Genomic DNA, 12,262 nt, shown 5'->3' on the forward strand with positions numbered 1-12,262 from the left:
CCTTGATGGGTTTCCTATTCTTTGCCAGCTTACCTAGTAAGCAGCCAAACACCACAAAAAAAAGATTGTCTCGTGATGAAGGTTTAGAAGACAGAAATGCATAAAGTTTATCTAAACAGTGAATAAGAGACATGAATAACTATCTACCCAATTTGAAGTTAAATTTAAAACATGAACATTTAAAATGCTGTTTGAAGCAACAGGATGAAGAGGGGAAAGGAGTAACTGAGGCTGATAATTAGGGAAGACTTGACAACTGGGACCACCAGTTGTTTAGAGCAGAAATATTGCATGCTTGATTTGTGTCCAAATGTAGTATAATTCTAGAAAGTTTGTACAAGACTGATTTATCCAGGGTGGAAATGGGACAAAGAAAAAGAGTGTGTGGAGGGCGGGAGATTGAGTGAAGAGTGAACTAAATGTATGGATGTGTGAAAGTCTGGGTGAAGAAGGAAGAAAGAGAATTTGAATCTCCTGGAGCTGTTGAACTGAGGTTTAGAAGTATCTGCAAAGTGTAGACAGAGCTGTGAATCTGAACTGGAAGAGCTGAAAGAAATTACTGGTCATACCCTGCAATTTAACACACCTCAACTTGGGTACTGCATTGCATGAATGCTTCTAATTCCCTTAGCATGAGGTTAGCTAATTCAGTTTATATCATGGCCTTCAGTGAAGATGCTAAGGTGTTATTTATAATATTGTAAAGGTTGGTGCTCTCAGGAGGCTCTTGGAACTGTATAGACTGCATGAAGTTACACACTTAAGTCTCTAAAGTACTGAGACCTCAGAGCAACAGCATCTTCCATTCATTTATTTTAGCATTGAAAGATTGGTAGCACAGCTCTAATGTTGCTGAAGAGTACAAGGTATTCATATGGTTTTCAATGGCAATGAGTTGTTTCTCGTTTAAGCAGAATACTGTATTGTGGATGGGTACAAATGGGAGCAAAGCACAAGTTATAAACTATCTTGTAACTGCAGTGCAGCCGCTTTCACTGATCTTGAAAGGAAACTTGACCTATGGATTGTTTTTAATTACTTAATCTGCACAAGTATTTCCTAGAGTTTTTCTGTTAAAATGTTACTACTTGTGTGCTGTTTAGTTTGAGGGCTTTTTAGCCACGTATATCTGAAACTTCGTTCTCAACACTAAACTGTACATGTTTGCCCGTTTTATTTGGTTTAATTCCTTAAACTAACTCCAGAATGGCTTTTGAAACCTGTGGGCTCTGTCCCAACTGCAGGAAAATGAATGCTTTCTTTGTAATCCCACTGTTGTGCAGATTGGAGAAGTAATTGAAACCTCTCCTGGGCAATAGACCGGCCATTTTACATACCTCCCTTATCTATGTAAACATTTCCTGATCTGCTTTCTTCTTCATCCCTTGGGGTCAATAACAGTTTCTTATGCTCTCTTTATTTTAAAATGGCCTGCTCCCTTTCTCCCTTCCAAAATTGTGAGTAAAATTAATGAATATTTTCTTTATTGTTCATTTGTCACTCCCTTCCTTTTCCTTACGTTATACCCTCGTCTCCTACTCATAGGAACACTTGTGTGTTTTTGGTTGGATTTTTTTTTTCCTGTTGTAGTTGGACAGCCCCTACCTTTAATTTGTGTAACCTACAAATATTCCTTTTACTTTCATAATGAATTTTTCATTGCTGCTTTTCTCATTTCCCCTTTGAACGTGTCAGAGAATTAATGTAAAGAAAATAGGAGACATTCACAGGAATCAAGCTAATTTGTTCTCAGTAGGCATTTGCAATGGATTGAGATTTATGTTCTTCCATGCTAAGGGAAGAATGGGCAGTGCTATGTGACTTTGACTCTTGAATATTGAATTCTGGTGCACAGTTGCTTAAAAGCAAGCTATAGGTGACAGTAGTCTGACAGCAGCGATGAATAAAATGGTTACTGTACCGAGCTGTGTGTAAAAAATTCTGAATTGACAGAGATAAATATTTTGACAAAGATAAATTTATGAGTTATTGGCTCAGCCTGTGGTTTGTTTAGGATTTGTCATTCTTCTTGAAGGTATCATCAATTTAAGTTAGGATGGTTTGCGTGGCTCTGAGCAGAGGGCTTCTCTGCTTGCACACAACTCCACACCTCCAGCTCCTGACGGTAAAACTCACAGGGTTTCCAGTGAGCTCTGCTGGTTTGCCACTCCTTGCTCCTCTCCTTGCTGCTTGCTTTCATATGCGGGTGTAGCTTGGGATGCCGAGGAGGCGCAGGAGGGCATGAAATCTCATGGCCAGCCTCCAACTTCATCCAGTGCTGGTGACCGCAGGAGCACGCCAGTAGCCTTGCCTTCCAGCCTCAGCCCCACCGAGGCAGCACAGGAGGAGCTCTGAGGAGGGATGGCTCCTGGGACCCTGCCAGTCTTTCTGGTGCTGCTGTTGCCAGTCTCATGCTTTTGGGTATCATTCAGACTATTAATGCACCAGATTAAAATAGATTGGAGTTTGCCTGTTTTACTGGGGCTGTAAGGATTATTTGTAAATCATGTTAATGATTAAAATGATGAAATAGCTCTCCTCCTTCAGAATTTTCTGTTGGAAACTATAGTGAGGCCGTGTATTACTAGTACTGTTACGAACCTCACATGCTTTCTCCCAGAACAAGATGGACAAGTCATTTACATATATTGATCAGGTCACATTTTATCTAAAACATCAAAACATTTATGATCCTCATTTAGTTAATTATAGATTTTATTAAAACAGTTAGAAAGACATTAAAATATATTCTGGACTTATGGACATTGAGTTTTAAGGCAATAGACTTGATGCCTTTTGCAGCTTTCCAGTCTACTTGAAGAACTATGTCGAACTGAAAGATGAGCTGGAATGAGACAGTGCTTTGAGCTGATTCCTGCCGACAATCACAGCTGTGCTGTGTGGATGCAAACACTGCCAGATCTGAACAGTGACTTTACACCTGCCTTGTGCAGCTGTGAATAACCACACAAGCTATGGAGGGGCTGAGAATCAGACTCCAAGAGCTTCAGCCTGCAGACTTTTGTCCGATGCCTACTGCAGATTGCATTAACCACCTCAGGAGGGTGTTTTTACATTCTTTAAGTTTAATCAACTACATAATTATTTCTATTAGTTCTCCTGTATGTATAGATCATTTGTCTTAGATGCAACATTTAATTGCTAGTTCGGTTGACAGCAGATATGTTCAATCATAGACATCAGGCATTTTATTTTCAACATTTTTATGCAGGTAGGAAATAATACGAGGGTGTGACGAGCACTAGAAGAGAGTCTCTCGCCAGCCATAAGCTTTAAATTTGTATTTATATGTGTGTGATGCTGGTGTGGTGTTTTGGTGGGGTGTTTTTTATGCCCAATTCTTTACAACCTATTATGGCTCTTGCTGGTGGGAGAGGCACTTTATTAAGATTTGCTCCAAATTCATAGTGAACAAGAAAAGACTTTGTATTTCTGTTAGAGAAAGATTGTGGGAAGCTGTCTGGGTTATAAAGACCTAAGATAAACCTAATGGCTGCACAATACAGTGCTGAGACTGCCTGCTTCAGGGCAAGAGGGGAAGGGAAGAGGTTAAATGTGCATTCAGGCCCCAAATGATACTTAATAGCTTTCACGCCAAAAACTGTAAGATTCATGCTGCAATTCTTTATTTTTATTTTGTAAAATTTAACCTTATTTCACTATAATAAAACTGAGAGTTTTTTTATCATAAACTGCTTAGGTGACAGTATATCTAACATTTATACAATTATTTGCTATTTTAACTTTTTAAAAGAATATTAATATTTTAGACAAAGTTTACACCTACAGAAAGCTATGCTGGTTTGCACCTCAGGTACTTTATAATGGCATCTGTAATGACTTCTTCAATAATTTTCTTAGGTACTTAAATGAGGGTCATGAGCTTATAATTCCCCAGATCACCCTTATCATGTTTCCCACCTCAATAAGAAGAACATTCTGATTCTTCTTATTGTAGCTGTAATGATAAATTAAATCACATTTATTTGGGGATTGTTTTTTCCTGGGAGGTAATTCAGCCAATACAAATAGACTAGACTAGACTAGACTAAACTTGACTAGAAGAATAGAATAGAATAGAATTTTTTAGTTGGAAGTGACCTACAATGATCATCTAGTCCAACTGCTTGACCAATTCAAATTTGTGCACTCTGTGTTTTATTGTGAAGTGGGTTATTTCTTCAGCTGCCGTTCAGTGTTTCATGAAGCATGGAATAACTAGGAGAAGATGATTGTGAATATAAAGCTGAAATTCTGATTTATTCAGTCATTATCAAAAAAACACCATGCCATTTCAATGATAATAAAATGAAAATCCAACTGGTGTTTTCTTTCTCAAACTTGTTTTCCATGGAGATTGCTGCTCTTAGGCAAACACCTATTTAAACCTTTGAAATGTATGATCTTAACTTCATACAGCTATAGTAACCTAGATTTGTTAATGTTTCATCCCTACTTGCAACAGTATTACAATTTAAGTTTCAGTAATATAAAAAGCATTTGTGGAGCAAACACTAGGAAAATATCTTTCTGGGAGTGTTGTTACAGGTATGAAATAAGGTTTAGGGGTTTTTTATTATTATCATCAAAGCTTTTCTTTACTGCTGCTTTTTAGCCTGTTAATAAAAGTACTGGATATAAGTCTTATGAAATATAGCAGTAGGTGGTCAAAAATCATTCCAATGTGTTGCTTCTACATGCGATTAAGAAAAAAAGAAATCAAACATTCAAGCTACAGCCGTGGACTAGTTAACCTTGAGAACGAGCTCTGATTATTGAAAACAAAACCAATCAACACTTTAAGCTTAGTGCAATAATGAATGCTGATATACCTGTGAAATATTACTAGTCCAAGAACTGTATATAGAGTGGCTACTTGAGGATATTCTAGACAGGGTTGACCTCGATACAGTTGGCATGCAAAGGCTCATTTTCTCTTTTTACTGTTTCACACAGGACAAGGCTGCAATATGTGCCTAGTTGTTTGTGTTTTCCCCTAAGGTTTCTCTTAGACCTGGTGATGTTACTGAAGCTTTTATGCATTTAATTATGCTAGTATGTCCCAACAGTGGCTCATAAAAAGTGTCAGAAGACATGGAGAAAACCTCCCCCACGGATTGTAGAGCAAATGTGCTAGCACTTTTCTAGGGCAATAGTGTGGGCTGTTGCTCTGGTGTCACTTGCAAGGTGGAGGTCGGGCAGACCACTGCACACGAGGCTCCTTGCTTCTGAGTCCGGGTAATGCCTGCTGCTTTCTGTCCTGCAGTGTTCTGCCACATGTGACTTTTGCCAGCAGCCGAGTTGTTTGCTCCAGGATAAGCAGGCTGTTAGAAAATTTCATTTTCTGTATGCTCAGATCTTTCAGATGTGTTTTATGCAGGTTGCTTGCTCTGTTAGCTTTACCACGGTTCCTGATTGCATACCCACATACCCCACCCCTTAGCAGGCAGCACGCCAACTTTTTCCCCACAGTGGTAGCCCCATGCATCACATACAGTTGGCCAGCCTGTCAACTAGCTCCGTCTGGCATGAGGTGGTGCTGGACAGGAGAGAGCCACCATGTTACACAGGAGCTGGTGAGGGCTGAGGAACCTCCCTAGATGGTGAAGTCCTCCTGCCTGCACCCCATCTGAGCTACGACCCACAGGCATACAACTTGTAAGCCCTTCACGAGGCTATCTTGATGCTAAAAATAAGAGAGGGCGACTTGTTTGCAAAGACTGTGGCAAGTGAGAAAGCAGTCAACATCATAAGGCACAGCTGAAATTTTAGGTGACTATGCATCCTCTTTAGCATGGAATAAATATAACTATCTACTAAAAAAAAGAAAAAAGAAAGAAAAATCCAACCCCCAACTCTTATGTAAATAGGCTTAGCTATGGATGGGGTTTATTTTATTGTGTTTTTTTATGACTGCGTTTGTACTGTGATGTTTTTACACTAGCAGTATATTATTATAAAAGTCCCATATTCTGAATAAGCCTTGGCCTAAAATAACAGTAGAATTTTGATTTATTTTTGTGTGATTCTTTTTCAAGTGCTGTAAATCATATTTTGGTGTTCATTTACCTTTGCATTCTTTTTTGAGCCACTGGCACTGAAGCTGACAGATGGGAATCAAATGAAGTGTGCTAAGTGTTGCTGCTGTAGGCTTTCATCTCCCTACATTTTGTGGTATGATTTATCCTGGTAATACATCATGTGCCTCATTTTCCTTTGCTTATTTTATTTAGTGTTGTCACAAATAATATCATTTGACCATCTACCATGAGCACTAAGCAGTTGTAAATTAATGAAATAAACTGAATCTATGGAACTCATCTGTCCCAAATTTGATTAGAGACGCCAGTATTGTACCAACCCATTTACTACCGATGAACCTCATTTATTAAGGACACAGCTTTGCAAGGTCCTAGCTAACTACACTAAATTGTTATGCATAGTATTTGCAATGATTTTAATGAAACAGTTAAAAGTGACTTTTTTATATCTCTATCATGATTAGTGTTTCATGTGTCTAAAACTGGTGTTTTTAGTGACTGTATTGCTTTGTTCTGAGTCACTGGCACACATCTGCATGAATGCCTCTCCTCCCTCTTTCCCCAAAATGGAGTGTCTTGTGAGTAGGAGGCGTCAAAAGATAATCTTAAACTGGCTTAATAACTAGGATTCAGTGTCCCCCATCATGGTTTTGGAGATTCACCTAATTTTCATTTACTACTAACTGTAGTACATAAGGTTTTTAATTTTTTTCCCTCCTCTTTATATGGCACTTGCATTACAGTGTAATGTGATAATGTAATATTGAAGTGCATGCTTGAGCCAAACCCCAAGATGCCAAACCCCCCCTATTCTGCGATAGCGGGGGAAATTCTTGCAGAGTTCGTGAGAAGACAGCAAAAATGACCATTCATGTGTAATGTAGTTTGAAAAACCAGTGCGCTCAGATAAAGAAAGTTAATAGGATAGTATGGTATTTTAATGGTACATAAACCATCTGATACGTATTGAGACTTATGTCCTGGCAGTAAAAGATGAACAAAGGTTAAAAATGACTCAGAGAAATTTTGAAATGTGTATGCTGGGAAGTGACAGAATTAGATATAAAAACCCCAAATGTTCTGGATTAGCAATCACACTTAAAAAGAGTAGTTGAAAGACTATATTGCTGGAACACACAGGACAAAGCAGGGAAAGGTTGGGCAAACAATGATAATTGAGAGGAGGAAAATAACATAAAGGAAGAGAGAAGATTAAGTAGGTAGAAATAATGTTCCTTGGAAATATGAATTATATGAACACAAGAGGAATTAAGAACATCTTTTTTTGTGATATGGATTGGTAAAGGATGGTGATGACTGTCCAGCATTCTGTAGCAGTGGTTCATACCCTGCTTCATTATTTCATTATGATCAGACTGCTAGGGTAACGGTAATGCATGATGGGAAACCTTGTATCAAAGGTAAACTGAGAATACAGTACTTCAGCTGAACAAATATATCATCGATGTCTAAAAGAATGCACGAAGCATCTATATGTATATATAGATAGATCTAGAAAGCATCTGTATCAAATATATCAGAATGTCATAAAATATCTCAACCTGAACAATTGGTTCCACGGTTCTGAGCTCCGTACTGTTACATCCCCAGACACAATCTCTGCCCCAAAGACCTCACACTTTGGTTTGATGAGATGTAATGACAGACTGAAGTTAAATGACTAGAAGGAAAGGGCTAACTTTTCTCCCCTGTGTAAGACTGAAAGAAGGAGTTATGATGAGGTAACATTGGGCATGACAAGTTCTGTCTCAAAAGACAAGTTTCAACTCTCAACAAGGGTTGTGTTTTTTTTTGAAGAGTAACTCCAGCCCCACAATCCATTATGTTAAAGTTAGGTCTTTGATTGCTGTATAAGGGTCTGGAACAATACCACCAGATTTATCTTGAGTAAAACAGAAATGGTCTTAGCAGATTTTACTGGGTTTATGCAGTCTGTATGGTTGTAAGAGGCAGTATTTTCCTCTGTGATATATTTTTTCCAGCACATCTATATTGAATTGCACTGTTTAGATAATTCAAAACAAAACAAAACAAAACAAAACCCAGAAGAATTTAGTTTCAGGGTCTGAGATTTAGATTTTCTGTCAGCCACTTGGCATAATTCTGTATAAAGTACAAGAAAAAATTTAAATTTAACATGTAAACCTAGCTAATGAACCTTACATGAAAAATTTAATGCCACCTCCTACCAAATATACGGCATCTGAAAGCATTGAATCCCATAAAACACCTTGCTGAAAATCATTAGAGAATTATAATGCATACTCAGCAGGCTAGCACTAAAGCACAATTTTCTTTACTGTATAAGCACTAAAGTCTTTTGCATAACACCCCAGAGACAACTCTAATACAGTCTCTGCCACCTATGGTTCATATCAAGATGGAGGTCAAGGTGTAGAACCATTTAACTTAAATCCCTACTCCAACTTATTAGCTAGGAAGAGAAATGGAGGAAACGTGCAATGGAGATGTGTTCTACATGACCAGCATAAAGTAACTTTTTATGTGTAAGTGATGATAAGTAAAATAGAAAATGACAGCATCTTACAAGCCATTAGAATGTTTTAGCAGAGCTTCAGCTCTTTTCCTTATAGCCTGGATGAAATAACATCATTTAAGGAGGAAAAAATGTTAGAGATATTGCAAAAGAGGATGTGTGTGTAAAGATAGACTACTAGTAACTACAGATAAGGGTCTGATAAGGTTTTTACATTAAGCTTTTAATTTCATAGGTTTCTTTGTGTGAATATTAAATTCATGTCTGTGAGTTTAGTACAGTGTAGTGCAGAAATACCTGTCCCCTAAATTGCTCACATTTTGTAAATACCTTACTTGCTATTTTGTTATTGTGTTGTATAACTTTTCTTTATTTTTCTCTATAACTAATAATAAGTAGAAAATTAAAAGGGTAGTGTGGGTAATGGAGCATGATGGTGTAGTGAAGGGAAGCAGGAGCAATTATCCTTTTCTTGCGCACTTATAAATCAAGCAGTTTTAACATATGTATTCCAAATTAACAAAATAAGTAATATACTTGCAGACGTGAAGCATCAAAAATTTTATCACCTTCCCTGCCTCCGCCCCATATAATCTTCCCCAGAAGATTATAATGAGTGAAAACAGAACTTTTAAATGGAACTGTATATGTGACCATAATGATAGCACTGCCTACCATGAAAGCTAGAATAATGCTGCCGATTTACTGACATTGCTGTATACCTATGAGGCGTTAGGCATGACAAGCGGCCCAGCTGCAAGTTAAGTACCACTGCTAGGCAATTCTCATTTCAAAACTAGCATATTTTTGAAAAGCTCAGTGCCTCTAAAGAATCAATTAAAAAGATCTTGTATACATCAGACTGCTTGTACATTCACCTGCAGTGAAATGTTTGATTAGTAGCATGTTCTCTTATACATGGCTGTGATGTTATACTTGAGTTCTTTCAATGGCAGGCTCACTTAGGAAACAGAGTTTCCAGGGCAGTACATATTAAGAGACTCCTATGTCTGAAGGCAGAAGCCAGCTTCTGATTTGGGGAAACTCTCAAGTTTCCTTAGGAGAAAGTTTTCCCAAAATTTCTTCCCGTTTTCTCCAGAGTACATAGTATTGACATGGAGGAATCCAGGCCACTGGGCACGCCTCTTCAGCCATAACAAGAAAGCTCCTAAAATCTAGGGATAAAACTCCATTTCATAGAATTATAGAATCTTTTTGCTGAAATGGACCTTTTAAGGTCATCTAGTCCAACCCCCCTGCAGTGAGCAGGGACATCTTCAATTAGATCAGGTTGCTCGGAGCCCCGTCCAACCCAATCTTGAACGTTTCCAGGGATGGGGCATCTACCACCTCTCCGGGCAACCTGTGCCAATGTTTCACCACCCTCATTGTGAAAAATATCCTTACAGAAGGATGGAGTAACTTACCTCCATGGGAAGGCTTGGGGATGTGCGTGGCACTTGTGCAATGCATGTGCGAGGAAAAGCCTAGGCAGAAGCTCAGCAGTGACAGTCAAAGTGATTGGCAGGATGATCTGATTTCATTTGAAATGTGAGCACTTTTCTGAGTCTGTGGAAGTGTCATAAGCTATAGGGTCTTAAGCACCAGACTGCAGTTTCTTACTTCTCTCAATAAACATTTTGATGCTCAAGATGCCACTGCATCATTTGTCTAAAGGAAAAGGCAGAACAATAGGTGGTTTGGGATGGAAAGCCCATTTGGAGTAAAGGAAGAAACCTGAAGAGATGGGTTTGCAGTAGCCCCGATGGGTACAGTAGCGACGGCTGACATCGTTGTTGCTTCAGACTCACGAATATTACTGCTTCTCTTAGTGTCACAGCCGCAGCACGGCTCTGGCACGGACAAAATAGGAGAACTGTTGCCAGTTTGCTGCCCTGATAATGTCCTGTTCTCAAAATCTGCTGTTTTGCTTGAAAGATGGACTTTTTTGCCCCATTAGTGGGGCACTCTCATCCACCAAATTGGGCTAAGAATAATGAGTCCTATGTGACTTAAAACGGTGCGTCCCTTTGTGCAGCCTACTTCTGGGCTCCTCCTGTCTTTTGGAGCAGGTCTAACAGATTGGTCATTCTGTGTCCATCACTGCATACTCCTTGTGGCAGCTCCAGTGTGAGCTCCTGGTAACAGCTGATCATAACAAACCTCAGTGCCAATAAATACAGCACACTAGGCCTTTCTCTGGCCACCTGTGCCAAGGTGAATATTACTCTATTGATCTGTCTTTTGAGTGGTATGAAAACTGTCATCTGGGCTAGAATTATTGCTGGGCCAAGAACAGTGAGGGGTTCATAGCATTAGTCTCAGCCAGGGGTGACAGCAATTTTTCTTTTTTACTGGACTGATAAAATTTGATCAAAATTGGCAAGTTTGCACAGTTAAATGACTGAAATAAAATTCCAACCTGCACCCCAGCACAGTAAGGACTTATGCGTGTATTTGTGTACGCAGAGAGCAGTGTTTTCATGGAGCTGAATAGGTTTTCTTACAGTGCAGAAAGCTAAGCACATGTCTAAGTCTGCAGAATCTGGGCTTTAGCATCTTTCCACTCCTGAGATGTAATTACAACCTTGCACTGCAGTTACTGTTGAAAGCTCACTTACTGAAATCAAGCTAAATGAAGACATGCTACTAGTGCCTAAAGGAACCCGGTTGTCTAGTTAGGGATGCTTTCGTCTGTCCTTAAGCAACAAGAACCATAGGTATGAACTGTGCACACCACTGACTTCCCTGCTCTATAATTTTGTAACCAGATGTGCAAAGAGATGGGTTGTTTGCAGACTTATGCTGGACACTACAGAGGCCACTGCACTTTACCTGTTCAAGCTATATATATATATGTCTATGTATATATGAAGCATATTGCATAAATTGCAAGCAAAAATTGACTAAAATCATATTCAATGGTTGAAAATGTTAATTTGCTAGGAATTATTTTTTTAATAACTGTGATTTACTGAAAATTACGGGTTTCCTTTAAAATATTTTGAATGATGCATCAGGTCAGTTGCCTTGATCATGTCATGACTCATGATTGATACTCTGATATGATTTGTCAGTGTTATAAATTTGCTGATTATATCACTGTTTCACTTATTAAATTTTAATCTAATTCTATTTTTTGGTCTTGCTTAAAAATAATAGTGTGGAGAAACATAGTCAAAGATTTTTTTTTATTCAGATCTTCCTTTTGATTCTGCCTTCAGTCTCTGATAGAATTGTGCCCTCATCAGTAGTGTGCCAGGCAGGGACTGTCTCAAAGATCCCAACAAATATGGTGTTTGTTTAAAATTGGAGAAAGTAGCTTTCCAAAAGACATGATGCTTCTTGTTGCACATAGAAATATCTTTTCAGTTAAGAAAAGAGTGAACCACTCCCATCATACAGTCAATAGATGACTGCAAACTTAGAAAACAATAGAAATGTACAGGAGAGGCAAAAATGAATGAGCTGTATCCCATCTGTTTGTCCTTTTGCTACATGTGGTAATGGTCACTTATCTGACTACCTGTGGATATGAAAATGCATTTGAAATGATGAAGAACTCTCTGTTCCATGGTAATGACAACAACCCGTGACATTTCTAACCTTACCAGCAGGTTAGAAACTATTTGTGTTCTCTTCCATTAAGAATTTTACCCCTTCTGACACATCTATTTAGTTC

This window comes from Phaethon aethereus (assembly GCF_964289735.1).
Source record: "Phaethon aethereus genome assembly, chromosome: 8".
Lineage (NCBI taxonomy): Eukaryota > Metazoa > Chordata > Aves > Phaethontiformes > Phaethontidae > Phaethon > Phaethon aethereus.